Below are 18,816 nucleotides of genomic sequence, written 5' to 3' on the forward strand. Positions count from 1 at the left end.
TCCGATTGCTATTTAGGAACTATAGATTTCCTAGGAAATGTGTCTAATATAATTTATTTCACATATTTCTGGGCGATTTAAGAAGCTACATAAATTTCCTAGGAATTGAATACAATGACGGATTACATACATTTTTATATAATCGCAATGGTTATAGACTTATTCGACAGATGTCCAGTATGTTTGCCCTTCCAAGTTCAGAACCGAGGTGGGCTAGATAGATTTCTAGCATCAAAGAGTTTTTGAGAGCATAATAGAGAGAACGTTGGCCTCCAGGCAGTCCTACACACTCGTCTATGATAATAAGAGTTTTGGTCCAAGTAACTGTTTTGTTTTTGAAGATATTTATTTCAAGAATCATTCTTAGCAGTTATTAGAAACGTTTTCTGCAATAAACTTTTCCATAAATTACTGATGATATTTGTGTTTTAATTCCAGTTATTTCAAATCATTTTCATAATAAACAACTTCTGTCACTTTTTATCAATAATAACCTTCTTATTAAATACCAGTATTTAAAAAAAATTTAGTTAGTTTTAATAGTTATAATATTTTCTCCCAAAATCGCAGCAAATTTATGGACGTGACCTATGACGTCACCAGTTACCAGAACAGTTACTTTTTTCAACCGGCGCTGTACATTGTACGGAAGTCGAGACGTTTTTTATTCTTAAGATTACTCCCTCTTACCATTAAAAAACACTAAGTAAAATATAAGCATCTCATTACTTATGCTATTATATTGTGTCAAATCTCAAAAATAAACACATGAACGCATCTGATAAACTTTTACCGGTGTTTAAAAAACATAACTATGAAAGAAAAAACACTATATAACATAGATATATTACTCACGTATAATAGTTGTTATGTCAGAAATGTAATGTTTTAATGTGTTTTATTCATTTTTAAATAAGGATTTATTTATTCTACACATAATAATGTATAATAAAACTTATATATTCAGGTTCAGCGTTTATTGATCAATCTTTTTTTTTAAAGCCATAGTATTTTTGACTACAGTTCCTTATTATGTAAATGATTTTCATTAAAATCGAAGAAATTTTTAGGTTTTTGCCACAAAAAATGCAAAGATTTCACGAAAACTAGATTCACTCTGTAAAATTTAAATTAAAAAAAATATAGTACCAATTCTGCCTAGTAGAACCTGCAAATAGAAACTTGCAAAATATAAAGTTCGCAAGTTTCCCGGCGCTTTTCCTGAAAGTCTACCCTGTGGGAAATCATCGATACTTCGGCATCATGTGAGTCTGCGATAAACCGCCCATACATGTGAGGGTCTCATTTCCCTTTTAAATTTTCCTAATTTCAGCCTCCGATATACCTAACTCTCCGTTCCAATCTCGCCCGGAAAAAATGATTGACTTTTTAAACCAAGTGAAAGTGATATGGAAAGGAGTGTTATTTTAATCAAAATAAGTAGAAAAAGAATTTTTAGGTTAAGTTTATAAATACCATTTACCTGACAAGGTTCTATGTAAAAAATCACTTTTAGCCAACCAAACACGGGGAAGAAGAATTCAACTTTGAAAATAGCGTCACTTGAAAAACAATGATCTTAAGTACCTCTTTACAAAGGGAATAATAATTATTCATTTTGGATTCATAAAAGAATATCTCGCATTTCCCCATAATGCTGACTTATAATAATAATAATAATTTTTATTCCAGGATGTGGGGAGGTTAATGCAATCCCACACGTTCCATATATATTTTGTACAATAGGTATGTGAAAAATGAAGAAGAATACATTAACAACAGAGTAATTAACAACTATGCAGGGCGTGGTCTTGAGTGAGCTTGGGCCCAGCGCTCACTCAGGAGTGGCGCTTGGTGCTGGTAGGCTGCGGTCACCAACGTGTTGGCGGAGGCCATTAGCCGCATCCTGGCTCCAGTGACCCGGTGTCAGGCCGGCAAATCCATTCAGTCCTTGTTCCGTGAACATTGTCGATGCGCTGCTGTATCTTCGGTATCCAAATATGATTCTACAGGCGTCATTATATTGAATTCGGAGTCGTTCCATCGAGCAAGTTCGGTAGTGACACCATTTTCTATGTGTTTTGCCAGAAAATGATAAGGAAGACCTATAAAACATAAAAACATTAAGAAACTATTATTTTTGTAAATTTTTTTTTTTACAAAAAAAAACAAACATTTCCTTGTTACGAATAACCTTTACAATTCCAATATTTGAAAATCTCCTACTAACACCACATTATGCGGAAAATGTTGCTTGTTTTGTGATGGAGGACTTATTCAGCCAAAGAATTGAACACACTACGCTTGTGGGGGATCGAAACAATTTAAGGCCTCGTAGTAAGCGTTCAAAGATGGTTTGAAAAGGAGATATGTAAATACGAATGTTAGAGGGAGCGCGCTAATATTAAAAAACGATAACAATTAAGCGAAAAACATAAAAATATTTAATAAAACACGACTCCTTTGAAATAGACAAAAAATCTCTCGAAAAATGCTTTATTTGCATTTTAAGATACACATAATACGGACATGTGTCTAGTGTGGTAGTCGAAAAGCATGTAAAAAACCTGTATCTAAATATATTTTTATGAATAGAGAAAAAAAAAAAAAAAAAAGTTTGTATTTTTGCATGACTATAACATAATAAATAACAGAACAAAACGTGTTTTTAATAATTTTCGCATCTTACTTTACGATTTTTTTCTATAAAGGGAATTTCAAATAACCAATGTTTCGGCAAAACAAATGTAGGTATAGATATTATCTTAAATAATAACTTAGGTGTTTGACGAATTGCCTACCTGCTGTCGCGGACTTCGTACAGATAAGAAATTATTGTTACATTTTTGTTTTCTATTATTTGTTTGTTATATTTAGGTTTTGATAAATTCGTGTGTACAGTCAATCAAATAGACTGTATTATTGTTTTTTTTTGTTAATTAATTTATAAATATGGAGGAAGATGAAGATCGACCTCCTGACCCCGAGTCCATATTTAATATTGGAGATGAGTATGAATCGGATGTTTCTATAATACTCCCTTCCAGAAAACGAAGACCATCGCTCTGTCTTAATGTACCTCCCAAAATTAAACCTTCGCAATCCGATGAAACCTCAAACCCTAAGGAAATTCGTAAGGATACCATATTATCAGAATCTAAAAATACTGAACTAAGTTATTCCCGATCCTCCTCGGCTCCATTCATTGTCAATGTCCAAAGTACTGAACAAGGAAAAATTATTCATCCTCTGGATTTCGGGAAATTCATTTTTAGTTCAAAAAACAATAACCTTGGCATAGTTAACGGATCTATTAAGCCGGAAGGCCGCTATAAGTTATCCCTAGAATTTAAATCCGCAAACTTTGCAAATGAATTTGTCCAAAAAATTGATACGCTTTCACACCACAAATTTAAAGCTTATATTCCAACTTACAACCTTACTAGAATGGGCCGAGTGAGAGGTATACCAACCGATCTCTCAGAATCTGAAATTGTTGATGCACTTAATGATTCTCAAGTGACCCCTAAGGTTTTAAAAGCACGTAGATTAAATTACAAAGATACATCTAATGGAACCACTACATGGAAACCCTCACAATCGGTTGTTATTACTTTTGAAGGCCAAACTTTGCCATCTCGGATATTTATTTATTACAACGCACTCCCTGTGGAAGTATATAAATTCCCGACGATACAGTGTTTTAACTGCTGCCGTTTCGGACACTCTAAACCCATATGTCGTTCCCCTCTAAGTTGTTTTCATTGCGGAGAGGACCACCCCTTTGATCTTTGCCAAAAATCATCGAATGATCCACGTTGCATTAACTGCAAGGGAAATCATACAGCGGTTAGTGTGGCCTGTCCAGAATTGACCAGACAAAGGAATATTAAACAATTATGGCTTCAGACAACATTTCCTATTTCCAGGCATCAAAATTATTCCCACCTGCAATAAAATCGTTTGCAGAGGTAACATCTACCTCAATTCCTTGCAATCTATCTTACTCTAAATCTCCTCCATCATCTTCTCACAGGGAAACAATTTTTATACCACTAAAACCAAAACCAAAATTTATTGCTTCTATTGATAAAAATCAACATAATGATATTTTGTTTAACCCAAATGGGAATTATAAATCTCAGACACTCAATGGGAGTGCTTTAAATAGTTCCCAATCTTCCCCTAATTTAGGGAAAGTGGTGAATGAAAATTCTGCTTTCATTCAGACTTTAATTACCCTCTTAATTTCTATTCTTTCAAACAACAATAATATACCGTCCAACGCTGCCGATTGCATTAAATCTTTATTATCCTGTCTTCCTAATGTCTCCGAAACTGAACAGAATTCTTCAGTGGAATATCAGAAGTCTAATCTGTAATAAATTTGAACTTGTAAAATTACTCGATGAACATGAAATTTCAGTTGCCGCTATTTCTGAAACGTGGTTTAAACCCTCGTATCTATTTAAGATTTCGGGATATAATTGTCTTAGACATGATAGACTGGATGGTAAAGGTGGCGCTGCCTTAATCATCCATGACTCTATCCCTTTCAAACCAATCATGTTTCATACTCTCTCTAACAATTTTCAGATAGTAGCAGCTGTTGTATGTGATATTACAATACTATCAATATATGTCCCTCCCTCCACTATTTTTGATGAAAACGAATGGTCATCATTTATGTCTCAGATCCGTCCCCCGTATATGTTACTGGGCGACTTTAACGCTCATTCTACCTCTTGGGGTAGTGAATTAACGAATCGTTCTGGCCGTAATCTTTTCGATTTTATTGATTCCCATAATTTATGTATTTTAAACGACGGATCTCCAACCCGATTCACCCCCCCTCAACAAAGGAAAAGTGTTGTTGATTTATCTCTCTGTTCATCTTCGGTGATACGTAAATGTTCTTGGAACATACTTAAAGACCCCCTTTCCAGTGATCATTTCCCTATTATAATCCTCTTTCACTATCTAACCACCTCGCATTCCTTTACAATTAACAATAATTTTAAATTTAAAACGAAAGATGCGAACTGGAGATTTTTTTCTTCTGTATTAGACTCTCTTGTTCACTCTGTAAAATCTTCTCTTGGGAACATCAGAACACAATGTGAATTATTTCCTAGTATAGTTATAAAAGCAGCAGAAAAATCCATTCCAAAGCGTAAAGTTAACATTAAAACTAAACATTCGACTCCGTGGTGGGACGAAGAATGCACTCGTGCTGTTAACTCTAGAAAAGAAGCAGTTTCCATTTACCGCAAATGCATGTCTTTTGAAAATTTCTTATCAGTGAAACGCGTCCAATCAGAAACTAAACGTATTTTGAAAAATAAAAAGCGGTCTGGATGGCGAAAATTTTGTGAAAACTTGTCTCCTGAAACTCCCCAGTCATCTGTTTGGACTAATTTAATAAAATTCGGTTCGTCATATGCTCCGGAGCGTATCAAACATATTCCGGAGGAAATTATTATAGGTTTTGCTGATAAGATTGCCCCTCCTTCAGTTGCCAGATGTGAAGAAATGCCCTCTTTTATTTCATATCCATCTCACTCTAACTGGCTAGACTCTCCTTTCTTAGTTAGTGAACTAAAACGAGTAATTAAATCTCTTTCTGACTCTTCTCCTGGTCCTGATGGAATATTATATAGCTTCTTTAAAGCATTCTCCGACATGTCGGTTGAATATTTCTTATCCTTAATTAATAACATGTTTGAAACAGGATTTATTCCGGATGTCTGGAAAGTTCAAAAAATCCTCCCGGTTTTAAAACCAGGGAAAAATCCGTCCGAAGTCTCATCCTATCGTCCTATTGCTCTTTCGTCGTGTTTAATTAAAGTAGTGGAACATTTGATAAAGAACAGATTAGAATGGTTTGTTGAAAATCACAGTATTATCCCTCCTAATCAATACGGCTTTCGGAAAAAGAAATCTACTATGGATAATTTAAGTTTGTTAACAACAGATATCCGTATTTCTCAATCCCTTAACTCTTGTACATTGGCCACATTTCTAGATCTTTCTTCAGCTTACGACGATGTATTAATTGATGTTTTGAAGGAAAAATTAATTAAAATAAAAATCCCTATAAAATTAGTTCAATTTATTATCAACTTGCTAACAGACAGATCCATTATTATCCACTCTTCCTCAAACATATTGAAGCGCAAACTTTGGAAAGGGCTACCCCAGGGGTCTGTAATCAGTCCATTATTATTTAATATTTATATTAGTGATTTAGACATTGTAATCCCTTCGTCTATTAAGCGACTTTATTTTGCGGACGATTTTCTCATATATTTATCTCACAAAAATTTATCACATGCTGCGAAGGAATTAGATTTGGCCTTACATAATATTAAAGTTTGGATGTTGACAAATGGAATGAATTTAGCTACCTCTAAAACCAAGGTAGTGGCTTTTACTCGCAAAAGAAAACTGCCTCACTTTACAGTCTCTTTTGATAATTTCCCCCTTCAAATCGTTAAGCAAATAAAATTTCTTGGCCTGCTTTTGGACCATAAGCTTTCCTGGCTCCCGCATATTCAGAACGTTTCTGCTAAGTGTGAAAAGGGGCTTAATATGATGCGAGCTGTTTCCAGAGTATGGTGGGGATCCCATCCTACTACTCTTAAACTAATGTATAATTCCCTCGTTCGAATTCACTTGGATTATGGCACATTTCTTTTCGACCCACTTCCTAAATATCTGGATAAGAAACTTGAAAGAATCCAATCAAAAGGGCTCAGAATGATTATTGGGGCAATGCAATCTTCTCCAATTAATGCTCTTCAGATAGAATGTATAGATCCTCCCTTATTTTTGAGAAGACAATACCTCGCGGATAGATAAATCTTCAAAGCGTTATCTTTATCGCGTCACTCATTGGAACAGAGTCTCGATCGTTTGTTCAGTATTTTGAATAACAGAAGGAGGGTAATAGATAGAGATCGGTTCCTTCTCTTATTAAAAAGTTTTCTATCATTTAGATCTCTGTCTTCTAACCTTCAAAATCTACAAGATGATCCAATCCTTCCTATTTACAGTACCCCGTTTAATGCTATTAATTTTATCCCAAACGTAATAATTTCTGACTTCCGGACGAACATTTTATCATCAGCTAATAACTTTCAAAATGTTGAAGAACATTTTAAAAACTTTATATTTTCAAAGTTTCCTGGATTTTCCCTCATATACACAGATGGTTCCAAATCCGACCACAAAGAATGTGGCGCATCGGTATATATTCCTGAATTCAATGTTAATCTGTCTTATAAATTGCCTAAAGAAATTTCCATATTTACTGCAGAATGCTTCGCAATTGAACAAGCTTTAATTCAAATCCAACTCCTCAATATTCGTCGAGCCTTACTGTGTACTGACTCTCTAAGTGCAGTATTAAAAATTTCCTCTAATATCGTTCGAAGTCCAGAAGACTATGTTATTTGTAATATTAAAAACATCCTCGATTCTTTAAACGAATCTATGTTTGAGACAATACTGGTTTGGGTGCCTGGCCATCTAGGAATTAAGGGTAACGAGCAAGCTGATTCTCTAGCTAAACTTGGAACTGTATCTGGTTCTATTCCTTTAGATTTTAAAATTCCTGTCTCTGACGTCTTCTCTATTCTGTAATGTAAGGAAAAGGCTGGGTCGCCAAATGCAATGTATATTGTTGTAACATTCCAATGTTTACAAAAACGGTAGAGCTGAGATCTCATCTCATGATTGTGGGATTAATTTCCTGTCAAGTAAGTTAAGTGATCATAAATAAAAGAGTGAGTTCTTAATGGAAAATATATTGAAACATCAAAGCAACTACAAAGGAGTACAGATGATAAACATGTAATCATAGAAATAAATATAGGCACATACCCGATGGACTCTTGAATTAAACTAAACTAACTTAACGTGAAACGAAAGAACGACAACGAATGGCGAACGAAAACTTGCTCTCGGCAGCGGGGAACGGACCCGGGACGGAGGCCAGGACATCCTTCTCTTAGTGGAAGCAGGAGGACGCATCTCCTTCAATGGACGCCTGCAGGGGCATCAGGCCTGCAGCACGTGGTAGTCGACCAGACTCTTCAACGGAGCCAAGACAGCAATCCGTTTTCTTAGTGGCAGCGGGAGGACAGCAACTCCCTCAATGGACGCCTGCAGGGGCATCAGGCCTGCAGCACGTGGTAGCCGACCAGGCTTGTCTTACAGACTTCGGGAACAGCAATCCGTTCCTTCGCGACGCGGGAAAACTCAGCCATCAACTACTAGCCATAGCTAGGACCGATCCATTTACGGTTTCAGTTCCGAAACACGAGTATACAAATATGACCAACGGCCAACACTGGATGAAAAGCGGGATTCCATAATCCCCACTAGAAATAATAATCAACACGAACTATTCGTGAAAGGATAAACACCCCGCGCCTTTTTTAAAAGAAATAATAACTCCTATTCACATGATTAACTCAGATTGAAGCCCCTTTGAAGGAGAGTGACTGGCTCCACCGGTCAGCAGCCTTGGCTGCCCGGGGAGGAAGTGACCATCAACAAAACTCTACTTCCTTCCTTCAAAATATTGCCAAAGTTCGAAAAAATACCCATAGACAAAATAAACCCAATTAAGCAATTAAGCAAGAACTTCTCTTGTCACAAATATTTATGTGACAATTCCCCCCTTCCCACAAAATGTTTGCCCTCAAACATGAACAACTAAGACCACTAACAAACTAAATTATGAGTCCAACAGGTGTCTAGAAAAATGAAAACATAAACAATAATTAGTAGTTATAATAACAACTTAGAATTAAGTTTCTTAAAAACTAAATTTCTTAAAAATAAATTTCTTAATAATAAAGAAAAAAAACAAGATCACTTTTCCTTGCACAGGAAATCAAGGCCAATTTGGCTTCACTTTAGGGTGGTTAAACAGCCCTCACTTACACTGAATTTACGCTATAATTAAATAGCAAAATGAGAAACCTATCTAACTAAGTCCATCCGGTTTAACAGTCTTATGACAAAAATCTTATGACAACATTCTTATGACAAAACTTAAAATTAAACAATACTTAAAATTAAACAATCATAGATAATGAAAATATCTTTATAGATATACATTTTTTCAATTCAGAACAATGAAGTTCAAAGTAGGCAAAATTAGTACACAAGAAAATACTGTTCTGTGTTATTAGTAGTATAGAATCAGTTTACAAACTGTCTATTAGACGTGACCAGAGTAGGGGTTTGTATTGGATTATTTATCCATCATTTTTTTTTTCTTATCGTTCGTTATTGAACCAGGATTTACAATTCCGAAGAAATACCAATAAGTAACAGAGTCGTCAAACAAGAATAATATTCAAATTATTCTTTTTGCGAAAGTCAAATCAGGTCAGGTTTATAAAACTATAAATACCTGCCAATCAAGGTGGACAGAATAGGATTTACATAACACAATACCTATCTATTTATCAATCAGTTCATGACCAAAGTCAATTGGTACTAAAAAGCAAAACAGAAACTAGTAAGTTAAGCTCATACCTTAGGATATACAAAAATCCATATAACAATCTGCAGCAAACACTCAACAGAGTGACATTGATTGTAAAAGAAAAGAGACCAAGGCAATACCCAAGCTGGCATTCCTTAAAAGAACACTCCAAGTGTAGACAAAACGTCAGCATTTCTTGTACAAACAAAACAAAATTGTGTGATCAACTATGGCTTTCAGTGAGTTGACACTATTCGAGGGGTGATCAATCCAAAATTTAATGAATGACACTAGAGATACTTAATTTATAGTCTAATACTGGTATTAACAGTAAGACTCTAATGTTTATCACATTTAGACTTAAAAACTATACAGAAACACACTTTCCTGTATTAGAGGCAAAGTGATAATTCCAAAGGAATTAATTACTAGTTAAGCACGCCAAAGCAGTACTAACTTTGTTAGAGACAAAACAACTCTCTTATGAACTAAGACTTATATAAAGAACTTTTAGGAAAGCTATACCATACTTAAACTTATGAAATACAACCTATCAATAATAGACTTAACATAACTTTTGTGCATCAGAAAGTAGCTCAAGTCTCTGAAACACAAAATTCCAAGATATACATTCTGAAGTTCCCTGGAGGTTCAATGGGCCAATAAAAGGACCTCCAGTGGACTAAAGAAAGAAGGGCATAAACTTAAACATAAAAGCATTACAACAAAATCCGTTATACAGACGGAACCAAGAAATAAATCAATGTGAGTGCACGTAAGTAACTAAGTGTATCATAACCAATATAATCAAATATTTGAGACTAAAATCCCAAAACCAAAATCCCGAATCTAGTGTATGTTATTAATAACAAGAAAAACATAGTAACGAAGAAAGAAAGACTTATCTAACAAAATTTGGGCGCCAGTGACCACAAGGATCACGTTCCAGTTTACCGAGGGTAAATAAACGGTTTATCGTCGATAAACTAGATTTTAGTGTCCGTACTGAGCACAAGAAATGGAGGTACCAAACTCCAAATCATGAGAACAGAACAGTCACAAAAGAAACAAATGCCATAATGTGAAGGGTTGGTAGGCCTACACACTAAAACATTGGCTTCCTTAAAGAAAAAAAAACAAAACTAATCTACCCGAACAATATCTTTTACGTGAAAGTTGCCTACAATTTTACCTTGCATATCTGCCAAGGTGTATACTAAATCTGAAACTTTATTTTTTATAACATTACGCACGAATCTTGGTGCCAACTTATGAGAAAAGTAATCCGGACCACTGGATTGAACAAAATTCTTCCTCCAAACGACATCACCTATATCATAAACCACGGATTTACGGCGTAAATTATAATGTTGGGCATTCTTTTTAAAGGCCTGTACTAATGCATTTGAAACTTGTTCATAAATAGGAACTAAGTCTTCCAACTTCTTTGCAAAATCGGCTCTAGACTGATCTAAAGGTATGTCCGTGGGACTAGAAGAAACATTAAATTTATGTAAATTACCGTCAATAATTTGTTCCCTGCCGTGCATGAGGAAAAAAGGCGTGAAGCCTGTAGCAAAATTAACAGAATTATTCAAGGCTGACTGTATCTGAGGCAGAAATCTAGACCAATTACGATGGTCAGACTCGGTCAAGATAGACAAAGCAGTCCCGACAGTTTGGTTATATCGCTCGACTACATTGTTTTGCGGGGTGTAATACGCGTTATAAAAAGGCATAGGAACATTATAATCGGACAACAATTGTTTAAACTCTTTTGAAATAAATTGTTTACCATTATCACACACAAAGGTTTGAGGAACACCGTGAACCAGAAAAATGAATTGTTCAACATTTTTTACAATGCTTTTAGCAGTAGCATTTCTTAGCGGAAAAATCCAAGTGTATTTCGAAAAGACGTCAACAACCGATAAAATATACATAAATCCCGCGTAACTACGTGGAAGAGGACCAACAAGATCGATAGACAACATTTGCATCGGTCTGTTGACTATTTTAGGATTCGTAGAAATACCCGCCGGCGCTGATGTATTTATTTTATGTGCTTTGCACGTTTTACACTTATTAACAAATTTTTTGACATCATTGTACAAACCCGGCCAAAAATAACGTAGTTGGACTTTTTTATATGTTCTGAATACACCTGGGTGGCAAGAATTAATAGACTCGTGTTCTTTACTTAAAATTGCGTTACGGTCCTCAAAAGGCACAACCAACTTCCAGGCTGTATCCTCCTGCAAATCGAAACGAGATTTAGAATGTCTAAATAAACAATTATCTTTAATTTGGAAATTATTGAATCGTTGTGGATTATTCATACAATTGGAAAACAAATTATTATACCAACTATCAGAAATTGTAGGCGTAGAATCTAAGGCAGCAACGGTAAAATCATCTTTACGAGAAAGAACATCTGGAACAGTATTCAATTTTCCTTTTCTGTGCACCACATCAAAAGAATACTGAGAAAGACGCGTAGACCAACGAGCTAGTCTACCAGTTGGATTGGACAACGAAACCAACCACTGCAAACTGGAGTGATCCGTTACCACCGTGAAATGAACTCCTTCTACGTAAGGCCTGAAATGATTCACCGAGTCTAACACCGCAAGGAGTTCGCGCTCCGTAACGCCATAGTTTCTCTCGTGAACATTTAAACACCTAGAGAAAAAAGAAACAGGATGTTCTTCACCGTCGAACACCTGGGTAAGCACGCCGCCGATTCCAACGTTGCTCGCGTCGCAATGTATAGTAAAGGGCAAAGAAAAATCTGGGCAGCTAATAACGGGAGCAGAAGTAAGAGCTTTTTTTAATTCTTTAAACGCGTTTTCTGCTTCTGGAGACCATGAAAAATTACTTATTCCCATTCTAGAACCAGTGAGTTTAGTCAACGGGGCCGCAATAGTAGAGAAATCTTTAATAAAACGCCTGTAATAACCGCACAGACCTATAAAAGCTTTAATTTGTTTAGAATTTTTAGGGGTAGGGTACGTTCGAATACATTCTAATTTAACGGGGTCTGTACGAAGACCTTTCGCGTCTACGATATAACCTAGATATTTCAACTCTTCTTTACAAAACTCACATTTTTTGAGGTTAACTGTTAGGCCCGCATCTCTTAAACGTTCATAAATTTTAATCAAAATCTTCAAATGTGATTCAAAATTCTCTGAAATAATAATCAAATCATCGAGATAGCAAAATACGTTCTCGTCGAACTCAGGACCAAAAAGGGCATCCACAAGACGCTGCAATTCGCTGGGAGCATTCTTAAGACCAAATGGCATCCTCACAAATTCAAATAAACCGTGGCCTGGTACAACGAAAGCCGTTTTAGGACAGGATTCCTTATCCAAGGGAATCTGCCAAAACGATTTGGACAAATCTATTGATGAAATAAAACGAGCACCCCTAAGTTTATCCAAAATACGTGAAATATACGGAAGAGGGTAGGAATCAGCCAGAGTAACGCTATTCAAGCGCCTTGAGTCCAAACAAAATCTGACAGAACCATCCTTCTTAGGGACAATCAAAACTGGGTTTGACCAAGCCGAACGAGAACGACGGACAACACCTAAATCCAACATTTCTTTTAATTGAGCTTCTAGTTGCTTCTGACGAGTTTGAGACAAAGGATAGTAACGTTGCTTAATAGGATCCCCTGTTGTCTTTATTTTATGACGTACCAAATGGGTTTTTCCTAAACCTCGTTCTTCGAAAGAAATCGACTTGAACTTAAATATAACCGAATTTAACTTTAGAATGTCTTGGGGGGACAGCAAAGAAGCTGATGTTAATTTACGAACCTCACTGACAACATTCCCAAAATCAACATTGCTGTCAACTTTTGGAAACAACTGAGGGGCCACGTCAAATTGCTTCCAAAAGTCAACTCCCAAAACAATTGAAGAGGACAGAGACGGAATTATAAAAAAAATAATATATTTTTTAATATTATTATAAAATACCAATACTCGCATGGTACCAATTATATCCTGACGTTTGCCATCCGCGGTGGTAACGTAGGAATCTAATTTCTTTAACTTAAATCCTAGACTTATGAAAAAATTATAAACAGAACCCCCGAAACAACTGACAGATGCTCCACTGTCCAAAAGTCCTGAAAAAACCAAATTCTTAATTTTAATATTAACATGTGGTCTAACATCTTGTTCACAATCAGCTAACGGCAAACATGCGTCCATGTTGCGCGTGGAAAACTTAAACTTAGATTTATTACTAGAAACTGCCGACGACCCCTTATCACCCTTGTGCACAGAATGCAAAAGATCGTTGGCTAGTTTTTTGAATTATACTTATTTGCGTCGTTATGCGTAAAAGAGTCCCTTTTCCATTTTTGACAAAATTGTTTCGTATGTCCCTGTTCTTTACAATAGAAACAATTAAAAGTTTTCTTACTATTAGAAGAAGAACTTGAAGAAGACGCGCGTGGAGAAAAGGAAGCCTGATTATACTTAACACGTGGAGAAAACGACCCTTGAGCTTGAGGCGGATACGACGGTTGATAATACGGAACCCGATTAGAATACGACGATTTAGGGAACGAAACTCGCGGAGGAGGATTATTTCGAGAAGAAGAAGAAGTAGTCGGTTCTTCAAAATGAACAGCCCGCCGAAGTTGACCATGTGAGGGTTGCTTTGAAGTGTACATCTCTATTTTTGTACAAGCTGAAACTAGGGACTCTAGATCGGATGTGTCGCTGGAGGCTAATACACTTGCATATTTGTCTAAAAGACTATGCCTTGCCAGACGCACCATCTGCTGGTCAGAAAGGGGTTCTAGTAATTTGGAATTCGCTATTCTCAAATTGTCCACAAAATCAGCAACAGTGTCATTAGTGTCCTGTCGCATAGTGTAAATTAATCGCGTTGCTTCTACCTGGCTGTCTTCACGTTCATAACGGTCTATAAGCTTATTTCTCAATGTACTCCAATTTAGATTCTCTTTATCTAATGCACGAAACCAGTTCGCCGCCTTTCCTTCAAGAAGTTCACCAAAACCCAAAACCAAATTGTCCGTCTTAGTTTTCCTGGCTCTACTCAGTTCCTCGACCCTGTACAAAAAATCCCTGACGTCTGACGTCCCGTCAAAACGTAACTGCCATGAATAGACCTCATCTTCCTTTCTTGCTGAATAATAGTAGTTATTTGTTATATTATTTACTTGAGGATCCAAGGATTTGTCTAATGATTCTGAGCCCCCTTCTTTAAATGATAGATTAAAATTACGTGCCTGTTGTCTCATTGCTGTTAGGGTTGCTTCTGGAACAATTTTTCTATCTTCTAAAAGTACCATCAACTCCTCCCTCGTACAACTATTGATGTTAGGTATCGCCATTTTTGTTAAACTGGAGAAAATGATAATTAGAAATTCAATAATTATTCTTCAATAAGAATAATAACTTAAATGTAATAATGAGATATAAATAATAATTTATTTATAACACATCAATTACCAAACCCCCTGTACAAGTCAACTCGACAAGTAGAAATTGTTTACACTAATACGCGTCAAAACAGTGCCGCCAACGTATTCTCCAAATAAATCAGTGCCGCCAAGCGACGATATACGAGTACTCCAAGTACAATTAAGAATCAAGGACAACTACTTTATTGTAATTTAATAAAAAAAAACAATTATCCAAATTGTTATAATAATTGAAAAAGAAGAAGAAGATGCTCATTAATAGAAATAACACGTCGTTAATTTCGATTAAATAACCTGCAAAACAGTTGTCAATGTTTGTAAACAATGAAGTAATTACTAGTACCTAATGTCAGATGAAACCACAACAACAACATAATCAATAATGACAGAAGTGCGCTGTCATTGAAAAATAACCATGAAAAGTCTCGTTACAGTTTTTGTATATGAAATGGTAATATCATATAAAAGATTCTTTGAAAAAGGTATTTCATTATAAAATAACAATATTGAACATTATTTGCATGTTTATGTTTCATCATGATAAATGACAAATGTCAATGTACACATTTTGACAGATAGTATTTTTAGAATGTAAACAAGTTATTTGTTTTGATAGTAATTGTGATAGTAATAAGGTAGGTAATTTATTTTTGACAAAGTCGTAATTTAAATGTGTACTGGATTCATAAAAACTTGAATATTACTGTGCAAATATATTTAAAAAGTAAGTATTATACGTAGTACATAGTATTATGTTTGACACTACATTGATATTACTATCAATAATTATGATTTACTTACGAATAACTTGTAACAAAGTATTTCGAAAGTATCAAAAGGATATTTAAATTGTGTTTACGTTGGAATTTGTATTTACCCAGGAACGTAAACAAAACTACATATTATGATAACACAGAATATACCGAACTATATTTTGTAGCAAATAATAATGAAAGGTTTTACTAATCATTATTCAATTCGCATTGCGTATAAACAAAGATGTTTAATCAAGTTATTATTAATCAGTATGACAGGTACGAAACAAGTTTTAACCTTCAAAATTTTGACAACTAATCTTGTTCATAGATCAACAAGAGAATCATAGACAATCGATATTATATTTTAAGAAAAAATAATAATTAATTTACTCAAACACTCGAAAACTTCTAACTTCATCAGTAATAAGTTGTCTATGATCAAACAATGAAAAGTTCTTTGCAATACAATGACATTTCAAAATGCAAACAACATAATTATTATAGGTTATGTATGAGGATACATGAACATAACATTAATATTAAAGGTCAATAGTAGACATTATGATGTGAATGTAAGTATGGAAATGCTAAGTGCACACACATTGATTCAACTCTAATATTATCAACTAGTATTAATGAAAACCCAACTTGACATGACAGAAAAAAGGATACTGCACCGAAAACGAAATATTTTAAACGTTGAGCGCCAAATGTAATGTAAGGAAAAGGCTGGGTCGCCAAATGCAATGTATATTGTTGTAACATTCCAATGTTTACAAAAACGGTAGAGCTGAGATCTCATCTCATGATTGTGGGATTAATTTCCTGTCAAGTAAGTTAAGTGATCATAAATAAAAGAGTGAGTTCTTAATGGAAAATATATTGAAACATCAAAGCAACTACAAAGGAGTACAGATGATAAACATGTAATCATAGAAATAAATATAGGCACATACCCGATGGACTCTTGAATTAAACTAAACTAACTTAACGTGAAACGAAAGAACGACAACGAATGGCGAACGAAAACTTGCTCTCGGCAGCGGGGAACGGACCCGGGACGGAGGCCAGGACATCCTTCTCTTAGTGGAAGCAGGAGGACGCATCTCCTTCAATGGACGCCTGCAGGGGCATCAGGCCTGCAGCACGTGGTAGTCGACCAGACTCTTCAACGGAGCCAAGACAGCAATCCGTTTTCTTAGTGGCAGCGGGAGGACAGCAACTCCCTCAATGGACGCCTGCAGGGGCATCAGGCCTGCAGCACGTGGTAGCCGACCAGGCTTGTCTTACAGACTTCGGGAACAGCAATCCGTTCCTTCGCGACGCGGGAAAACTCAGCCATCAACTACTAGCCATAGCTAGGACCGATCCATTTACGGTTTCAGTTCCGAAACACGAGTATACAAATATGACCAACGGCCAACACTGGATGAAAAGCGGGATTCCATAATCCCCACTAGAAATAATAATCAACACGAACTATTCGTGAAAGGATAAACACCCCGCGCCTTTTTTAAAAGAAATAATAACTCCTATTCACATGATTAACTCAGATTGAAGCCCCTTTGAAGGAGAGTGACTGGCTCCACCGGTCAGCAGCCTTGGCTGCCCGGGGAGGAAGTGACCATCAACAAAACTCTACTTCCTTCCTTCAAAATATTGCCAAAGTTCGAAAAAATACCCATAGACAAAATAAACCCAATTAAGCAATTAAGCAAGAACTTCTCTTGTCACAAATATTTATGTGACAATTCTTAAATCCAACATGTCTCGTTCCTGGGAAGAAAATTGGACATTCACGAAAACTCAAACTGGATCTTTCTATGCTGGAATACAAAATCATATTCCAAGTAAACCCTGGTTCCACGGAATAAAAAAGTCCAAAAGATTTATTTCCTGTATCTCGAGAATGAGAATTGGCCACTGCTCTATAGCAACTCATTTGTTTAAAATTCGGGTACTCGAAAGTTCATTATGCCAGTGTGGTGTGGAGGATGAGACTCTTGACCATGTCTTCTTCAATTGTAAAAACCATTCTTCTTTCAAGGGCATGTATCGATTGCTTATTAAAATCACCCACCAGTCTCCCCTTAGTATTCCATATTTGCTGTCTCTCAACAACTCTCGCGTATATTCTATTCTTTATAAGTTTATAGATTTGAATGACTTTAATATATGATATGTCCAGTCCCCTTATAGATAATTCACATCAGTTTATCCATATATCTTAACCCAATCGGCACAAAGCACTCTCTTTAGGGTGAATTGCCTAATACAAAAAAAAAAATAATAACTTACATTTTTTTAGAACATAAAAACTTAAATAGTAACTTGTTATAAACCGGTAAAAATTGGGAATGCGATGGTTTACAAACTAATTTGGAATGAAAATTTTCCACAAAACAACGCCTTGATAAAAATATCATTATTTTTACCAGTTATTTTATTGGAATTTATAAAAAAGTGATTTATCTTTTTTACTTGTGCTATTATTAGAATCACATACAGAAGTTACTGCACTTTACCCCAGGACAACCTGTTTGTTGAACACAATCTTTTAAGGCAGCCATTTTGATATGAATGTATTTTATTACTGTGTTTTTCATTAAAAATATTGCACCAAATAAATTTTAAATTTATCCAGGTGTTACTACCCGGCTTTGCAAGATATTTCTACAATCTTGTTGTTTTTTCTTCTTATTGAATTATTAAAGAATATCATTCTTTGTTTAAAATTCCGGCGTTGGTAATGAAATTTTATTTGATTGATTTGTGTTACTTTACAATTCACTATTTTAAAGGATACTCTTAGTATCGCCTTGGCGTAAGACCACCACTCGAAGTTGAAACGTTGTTTGAAATGGTTTTGGCCGTATTTGATGACCAGATCTGAATAGAAACCTTCGGTTTTAATAAAAAAGCAATTCTCGTTTTTAGCGTGGTGGATTTTTTTTTAATTGGATAAAAAATACGTTACTCCAAACATCCTCAAGAAACGCTGGAATTCTTCGGGTATGAGCTGTCAGCTATGTATGTTATCTTGAAAAATAAATTAATTTAAAGTTTTCATATATTTCATTGTTTTT

Source organism: Hesperophylax consimilis, chromosome 25, assembly GCF_061612785.1.
Source record: "Hesperophylax consimilis isolate HC1 chromosome 25, BYU_Hcon_1.0, whole genome shotgun sequence".
NCBI lineage: Eukaryota > Metazoa > Arthropoda > Insecta > Trichoptera > Limnephilidae > Hesperophylax > Hesperophylax consimilis.